Below are 9,134 nucleotides of genomic sequence, written 5' to 3' on the forward strand. Positions count from 1 at the left end.
ACTGAACAGGAGGAGGTCAGGGAGGGAGACTGGGTGGAAGACGATGCAGAGGACGATGAGGTCTTAGACCCCACATGGACTGAAGGTCGTGGCGATGATTTTCACAGTTCAGAGGAAGAGGTAGTGGTGAGACCGAGACAACAGCGAAGCCAAAGAGGGAGCAGGGGGCCAAAGCAGACGAGCCGCCGCCCCCAGAGTTCGCCTGCTACTGGACATCGCCAACAGGGACCCAGCCCCACAAAGGCAGCTTCAAAGAGTTCCCTGGCATGGCACTTCTTTAAACAATGTCCTACCGACAAGACCCGAGTGACTTGCACGCTCTGCCATCAGAGCCTGAGGCGAGGCATTAACGTTCTGAACCTTAGCACAACCTGCATGACCAGGCATCTACATGCAAAGCATGAACTGCAGTGGGGTACACACCTTAAAAACCAGGCACTCGCTGAGGCTCCCCCTGCTCCCTCTACCGCTGCTGCCTCGGCTTCCGCCTCGAGAGGAATGTTGCCACCTGCCGAGCAGCAAACAGAGGATGTGCCACCGACACCACCACCACCGCCACCGTCAACTAGCGTCTCCACTATATCACACAGCAGCGATCAGCTCTCAATATCTCAAACCTTAGAGAGGAAGCGCAAATTCCCCCCGAGTCACCCTCGAGCCCTTGGCCTGAACGCCAGCATTTCTAAACTGCTGGCCTTTGAAATGCTGTCATTCCGGCTGGTGGACACAGACAGCTTCAAACAGCTGATGGCCATGGCTGTCCCGCAGTATGTGGTTCCCAGCCGCCACTACTTCTCCAAGACAGCCGTGCCTTCCCTGCACATGCAAGTGTCCGATAAAATCAAGTGTGCACTGCGCAACGCCATTTGTGGCAAGGTCCACCTAACCACAGATACGTGGACCAGTAAGCACGGCCAGGGACGCTATATCTCACTAACTGCACACTGGATGAATGTAGTGGCGGCTGGGCCCCCGGCGGACAGTTCCTTGGCGCACGTCCTTCCGCCCCCTAGGATCGCAGGGCATCATTCTCTGCCTCCTGTAGCCTCCTCCTCCTACTCGGCTTCCTCCTCCACTGCTTCCACCAGCTCATCCGGTCAGCCACACACCTTCACCACCAACTTCAGCGCAGCCCGGGGTAAACGTCAGCAGGCCATTCTGAAACTCATATGTTTGGGGGACAGGCCCCACAGCGCAAAGGAGTTGTGGCGGGGTATTGAACAACAGACCGACGAGTGGTTTCTGCCGGTGGGCCTCAAGCCAGGCCTGGTGGTATGCGATAATGGGCGAAATCTCGTGGCAGCTCTGGGACTAGCCGGTTTGACGCACATCCCTTGCCTGGCGCATGTGCTGAACTTGGTGGTGCAGAGGTTCATTCACCACTACCCCAACATGTCAGAGCTGCTGCATAAAGTGCGGGCCGTCTGTGCGCGCTTCCGCCGTTCACATCCTGCCGCTGCTCGCCTGTCTGCGCTACAGCGGAACTTCGGCCTTCCCGCTCACCGCCTCATATGCGACGTGCCCACCCGGTGGAACTCCACCTTGCACATGCTGGAGAGACTGTGCGAGCAGCAGCAGGCCATAGTGGAGTTTCAGCTGCAGCACGCTCGCGTCAGTCGTACTGCCGAACAGCACCACTTCACCACCAATGATTGGGCCTCCATGCGAGACCTGTGTGCCCTGCTGCGCTGTTTCGAGTACTCCACCAACATGGCCAGTGGCGATGACACTGTTATCAGCGTTACAATACCACTTCTATGTCTCCTTGAGAAAACACTTAGGGCAATGATGTTAGAGGAGGTGGCCCAGGTGGAGGAGGAGGAGGAGGATGAGGGCTCGTTTCTAACACTTTCGGGCCAGTCTGTTCGAAGTGGCTCAGAAGGAGGTTTGTTTAACCACCTCCGGACCGCCTAACGCAGATTCGCGTTCCGGAGGTGGCAGCCCTGCGCAGAGTCACGCATATACGCGTCATCTCGCGATGGCCGAGATTTCCTGTGAACGCGCGCACACAGGCGCGCGCGCTCACAGGAACGGAAGGTAAGAGAGTTGATCTCCAGCCTGCCAGCGGCGATCGTTCGCTGGCAGGCTGGAGATGTGTTTTTTTTAACCCCTAACAGGTATATTAGACGCTGTTTTGATAACAGCGTCTAATATACCTGCTACCTGGTCCTCTGGTGGTCCCCTTTGTTTGGATCGACCACCAGAGGACACAGGTAGCTCAGTAAAGTAGCACCAAGCACCACTACACTACACTACACCCCCCCCCCCGTCACTTATTAACCCCTTATTAGCCCCTGATCACCCCTGATCACCCCATATAGACTCCCTGATCACCCCCCTGTCATTGATTACCCCCCTGTCATTGATTACCCCCCTGTAAAGCTCCATTCAGATGTCCGCAAGATTTTTACGGATCCACTGATAGATGGATCGGATCCGCAAAACGCATCCGGACGTCTGAATGAAGCCTTACAGGGGCGTGATCAATGACTGTGGTGATCACCCCATATAGACTCCCTGATCACCCCCCTGTCATTGATTACCCCCCCTGTCATTGATTACCCCCCTGTAAAGCTCCATTCAGACGTCCGCATGATTTTTACGGATGCACTGATAGATGGATCCGATCCGCAAAACGCATCCGGACGTCTGAATGAAGCCTTACAGGGGCATGATCAATGACTGTGGTGATCACCCCCCTGTCATTGATTACCCCCCTGTAAAGCTCCATTCAGACGTCCGCATGATTTTTACGGATGCACTGATAGATGGATCCGATCCGCAAAACGCATCCGGACGTCTGAATGAAGCCTTACAGGGGCATGATCAATGACTGTGGTGATCACCCCATATAGACTCCCTGATCACCCCCCTGTAAAGCTCCATTCAGATGTCCGCATGATTTTTACAAATGCACTGATAGATGGATCCGATCCGCAAAACGCATCCGGACGTCTGAATGAAGCCTTACAGGGGCATGATCAATGACTGTGGTGATCACCCCCCTGTCATTGATTACCCCCCTGTAAAGCTCCATTCAGATGTCCGCATGATTTTTACAGATGCACTGATAGATGGATCCGATCCGCAAAACGCATCCGGACGTCTGAATGAAGCCTTACAGGGGCATGATCAATGACTGTGGTGATCACCCCCCTGTCATTGATTACCCCCCTGTAAAGCTCCATTCAGATGTCCGCAAGATTTTTACGGATCCACTGATAGATGGATCGGATCCGCAAAACGCATCCGGACGTCTGAATGAAGCCTTACAGGGGCGTGATCAATGACTGTGGTGATCACCCCATATAGACTCCCTGATCACCCCCCTGTCATTGATTACCCCCCTGTCATTGATTACCCCCCTGTAAAGCTCCATTCAGACGTCCGCATGATTTTTACGGATGCACTGATAGATGGATCCGATCCGCAAAACGCATCCGGACGTCTGAATGAAGCCTTACAGGGGCATGATCAATGACTGTGGTGATCACCCCATATAGACTCCCTGATCACCCCCCTGTAAAGCTCCATTCAGATGTCCGCATGATTTTTACAGATGCACTGATAGATGGATCCGATCCGCAAAACGCATCCGGACGTCTGAATGAAGCCTTACAGGGGCGTGATCAATGACTGTGGTGATCACCCCATATAGACTCCCTGATCACCCCCCTGTAAAGCTCCATTCAGATGTCCGCATGATTTTTACGGATGCACTGATAGATGGATCCGATCCGCAAAACGCATCCGGACGTCTGAATGAAGCCTTACAGGGGCATGATCAATGACTGTGGTGATCACCCCATATAGACTCCCTGATCACCCCCCTGTCATTGATCAACCCCCTGTCATTGATCACCCCTCTGTCATTGATCACCCCTCTGTAAGGCTCCATTCAGACATTTTTTTGGCCCAAGTTAGCGGAATTTTTTTTTTTTTTTTCTTACAAAGTCTCATATTCCACTAACTTGTGTCAAAAAATAAAATCTCACATGAACTCACCATACCCCTCACGGAAACCAAATGCGAAAATTTTTTTAGACATTTATATTCCAGACTTCTTCTCACGCTTTAGGGCCCCTAGAATGCCAGGGCAGTATAAATACCCCACATGTGACCCCATTTCGGAAAGAAGACACCCCCAGGTATTCCGTGAGGGGCATATTGAGTCCATGAAAGATTGACATTTTTGTCCCAAGTTAGCGGAAAGGGAGACTTTGTGAGAAAAAAATTAAAAATATCAATTTCCGCTAACTTGTGCCAAAAAAATTTTTTTTCTATGAACTCGCCATGCCCCTCATTGAATACCTTGGGGTGTCTTCTTTCCAAAATGGGGTCACATGTGGGGTATTTATACTGCCCTGGCATTCTAGGGGCCCCAAAGCGTGAGAAGAAGTCTGGTATCCAAATGTCTAAAAATGCCCTCCTAAAAGGAATTTGGGCACCTTTGCGCATCTAGGCTGCAAAAAAGTGTCACACATCTGGTATCGCCGTACTCAGGAGAAGTTGGGGAATGTGTTTTGGGGTGTCATTTTACATATACCCATGCTGGGTGAGAGAAATATCTTGGTCAAATGCCAACTTTGTATAAAAAAATGGGAAAAGTTGTCTTTTGCCAAGATATTTCTCTCACCCAGCATGGGTATATGTAAAATGACACCCCAAAACACATTCCCCAACTTCTGCTGAATACGGCGATACCACATGTGTGACACTTTTTTGCAGCCTAGGTGGGCAAAGGGGCCCATATTCCAAAGAGCACCTTTAGGATTTCACAGGTCATTTACCTACTTACCACACATTAGGGCCCCTGGAAAATGCCAGGGCAGTATAACTACCCCACAAGTGACCCCATTTTGGAAAGAAGACACCCCAAGGTATTCCGTGAGGGGCATGGCAAGTTCCTAGAATTTTTTATTTTTTGTCACAAGTTAGTGGAAAATGATGATTTTTTTTTTTTTTTTTTTTTCATACAAAGTCTCATATTCCACTAACTTGTGACAAAAAATAAAAATTTCCATGAACTCACTATGCCCATCAGCGAATACCTTGGGGTGTCTTCTTTCCAAAATGGGGTCACTTGTGGGGTAGTTATACTGCCCTGGCATTCTAGGGGCCCAAATGTGTGGTAAGGAGTTTGAAATCAAATTCTGAAAAAAATGACCTGTCAAATCCGAAAGGTGCTCTTTGGAATATGGGCCCCTTTGCCCACCTAGGCTGCAAAAAAGTGTCACACATCTGGTATCTCCGTACTCAGGAGAAGGTGGGGAATGTGTTTTGGGGTGTCATTTTACATATACCCATGCTGGGTGAGAGAAATATCTTGGCAAAAGACAACTTTTCCCATTTTTTTATACAAAGTTGGCATTTGACCAAGATATTTATCTCACCCAGCATGGGTATATGTAAAAAGACACCCCAAAACACATTCCCCACCTTCTCCTGAGTACGGAGATACCAGATGTGTGACACTTTTTTGCAGCCTAGGTGGGCAAAGGGGCCCATATTCCAAAGAGCACCTTTCGGATTTGACAGGTCATTTTTTACTGAATTTGATTTCAAACTCCTTACCACACATTTGGGCCCCTAGAATGCCAGGGCAGTATAACTACCCCACAAGTGACCCCATTTTGGAAAGAAGAGACCCCAAGGTATTCGCTGATGGGCATAGTGAGTTCATGGAAGTTTTTATTTTTTGTCACAAGTTAGTGGAATATGAGACTTTGTATGAAAAAAATAAATAAATAAAAAATCATCATTTTCCACTAACTTGTGACAAAAAATAAAAAATTCTAGGAACTCGCCATGCCCCTCACGGAATACCTTGGGGTGTCTTCTTTCCAAAATGGGGTCACTTGTGGGGTAGTTATACTGCCCTGGCATTCTAGGGGCCCAAATGTGTGGTAAGGAGTTTGAAATCAAATTCTGAAAAAAATGACCTGTCAAATCCGAAAGGTGCTCTTTGGAATATGGGCCCCTTTGCCCACCTAGGCTGCAAAAAAGTGTCACACATCTGGTATCTCCGTACTCAGGAGAAGGTGGGGAATGTGTTTTGGGGTGTCATTTTATATATACCCATGCTGGGTGAGAGAAATATCTTGGTCAAATGCCAACTTTGTATAAAAAAATGGGAAAAGTTGTCTTTTGCCAAGATATTTATCTCACCCAGCATGGGTATATATAAAATGACACCCCAAAACACATTCCCCACCTTCTCCTGAGTACGGAGATACCAGATGTGTGACACTTTTTTGCAGCCTAGGTGGGCAAAGGGGCCCATATTCCAAAGAGCACCTTTCGGATTTGACAGGTCATTTTTTTCAGAATTTGATTTCAAACTCCTTACCTCACATTTGAACCCCTAGAATGCCAGGGCAGTATAACTACCCCACAAGTGACCCCATTTTGGAAAGAAGAGACCCCAAGGTATTTCGTGATGGGCATAGTGAGTTCATAGAAGTTTTTATTTTTTGTCACAAGTTAGTGGAATATGAGACTTTGTAAGAAAAAAAAAAAAAAAAAAAAAAATCATCATTTTCCGCTAACTTGTGACAAAAAATAAAAAGTTCTATGAACTCACTATGCCCATCAGCGAATACCTTAGGGTGTGTACTTTCCGAAATGGGGTCATTTGTGGGGTGTTTGTACTGTCTGGGCATTGTAGAACCTCAGGAAACATGACAGGTGCTCAGAAAGTCAGAGCTGCTTCAAAAAGCGGAAATTCACATTTTTGTACCATAGTTTGTAAACGCTATAACTTTTACCCAAACCATTTTTTTTTTACCCAAACATTTTTTTTTTATCAAAGACATGTAGAACTATAAATTTAGAGCAAAATTTCTATATGGATGTCGTTTTTTTTGCAAAATTTTACAACTGAAAGTGAAAAATGTCATTTTTTTGCAAAAAAATCGTTAAATTTCGATTAATAACAAAAAAAGTAAAAATGTCAGCAGCAATGAAATACCACCAAATGAAAGCTCTATTAGTGAGAAGAAAAGGAGGTAAAATTCATTTGGGTGGTAAGTTGCATGACCGAGCAATAAACGGTGAAAGTAGTGTAGGTCAGAAGTGTAAAAAGTGGCCTGGTCTTTCAGGGTGTTTAAGCACTGGGGGCTGAAGTGGTTAAGCAGCAGAGGACAGGTTCACAAGTCGCCAGCCAAGGCACTGTACTGGAGGACGAGGAGGATGAGGAGGAGGAGGTGGAGGGGGACGAGGATGACGCAAGTTCACAGCGGGGTGGCAGCCCAGGCCCATCACTGGTGCGTGGCTGGGGGGATACGGTGGACGATGACGATACGCCTCCCACAGAGGACAGCTTGTCCTTACCCATGGGTAGCCTGGCCCACATGAGCGAATATATGCTCCAATGCCTGCGCAACGACAGCAGAGTTGCCCACGTTTTAACGTGTGCAGACTACTGGGTGGCCACCCTGCTGGATCCCCGGTATAAAGACAATGTGCCCACTTTAATTCCTGAACTGGAGCGCGACCGTAAGATGCGCGAGTACAAGCGCACGCTGATAGAGGCGCTCTTGAGAGCATTCCCACATGTCACAGGGGAACAGGTGGAAGGTGAAGGCAGAGGAGTGGCAAGAGGTCGCCAACGCAGCTGTGTCACGGCCAGCTCATCTGAGGGCAGGGTTAGCATGGCAGAAATGTGGAAAAGTTTTGTCTCCACGCCACAGCTAACTGCACCGACACCTGATACGGAACGTGTTAGCAGGAGGCAGCATTTCACTAACATGGTTGAACAGTATGTCTGCACACCCCTCCACATCCTGACGGATGGTTCGGCCCCATTCAACTACTGGGTTTCGAAATTGTCCACGTGGCCAGAGTTAGCATGTTATGCCTTGGAGGTGCTTTCCTGCCCGGCGGCCAGCGTTTTATCTGAACGCGTATTCAGCACGGCAGGGGGCGTCATTACTGACAAGCGCAGCCGCCTGTCCACAGCCAACGTGGACAAGCTGACCTTCATAAAGATGAACCAGGCATGGATCCCACAGGACCTGTCCCTCCCTTGTGCAGAGTAGTCCTTATTAACTGCCTAAAACATGTCTTGTTGTGCTACGGGCCACTTCTTTATTTGATACAAATTTTATGAAACCCACAGTTGAATGAAACTCTTCTCTGTCTGGGCGCCGGGGCCTAACCAGATGAAAGTGGCCGGTTAAACTAACGGGTGACATGAAGCCATAACCTCTGCCATGCTACCTCTGTCTTCTGTCTGGGTGCTGAGGCCTAAGTCAAATAAAGCGGTCTTCTGCTGTGCTGGGGGATATGAAGCTAATCTCTGACCTCTCTCCTCTGTCTGGGTCCAAAGGCCTAAATCACTGAAAGAGGCCTTCTCCTGTGGTGTGTGATATGATGCCAGAATATGTGCTGTGGGGCCTCTCTCCTCTTCCTGGGTGCAGGGGTCAAATAAACTAAATTGTGGCCTACTCCTGTGGTGGTTGATATGATGCCTGATTCTCTGATGTGGAACCTCTCTCCTCTGTTTGGGTGAAGGGGTCAAAGTAACTAAATGGTGGCTTCTCCTGTGGTGGCTGATATGATGCCAGAATATGTGCTGTGGTGCCTCTCTCCTCTTCCTGGGTGCGGGGGTCAAAGTAACTCAATGGTGGCTTCTCCTGTGGTGGCTGATATGATGCCAGAATATGTGCTGTGGTGCCTCTCTCCTCTTCCTGGGTGCGGGGGTCAAAGTAACTCAATGGTGGCTTCTCCTGTGGTGGCTGATATGATGCCAGAATATGTGCTGTGGTGCCTCTCTCCTCTTCCTGGGTGCAGGGGTCAAAGTAACTAAATGGTGGCTTCTCCTGTGGTGGTTGATATGATGCCTGATTCTCTGCTGTGAAACCTCTCTCCTCCATCTGGGTGTAGGGGTCAAAGTCTTTCAAAGTCGCCTTCTCCTGTGCTGATTGATATGAAGCTGATGGTTGTGCCATCTGACATGGTTGCCGGGGTCTGATTCAATGGTGGCCTACTCCTGTGGTGGGTGATCTAAATGCCTGATTCTCTGCTGTGTAACCTCTCTCCTCCGTCTGGGTGTAGGGGTCAAAGTAACTAAATGGTGGCCTACTCCTGTGGTGGGTGATATGATGCCTGGTTCTCTGCTGTGGGACCTCTCT

This window comes from Bufo bufo, chromosome 1 (genome assembly GCF_905171765.1).
Source record: "Bufo bufo chromosome 1, aBufBuf1.1, whole genome shotgun sequence".
Lineage (NCBI taxonomy): Eukaryota > Metazoa > Chordata > Amphibia > Anura > Bufonidae > Bufo > Bufo bufo.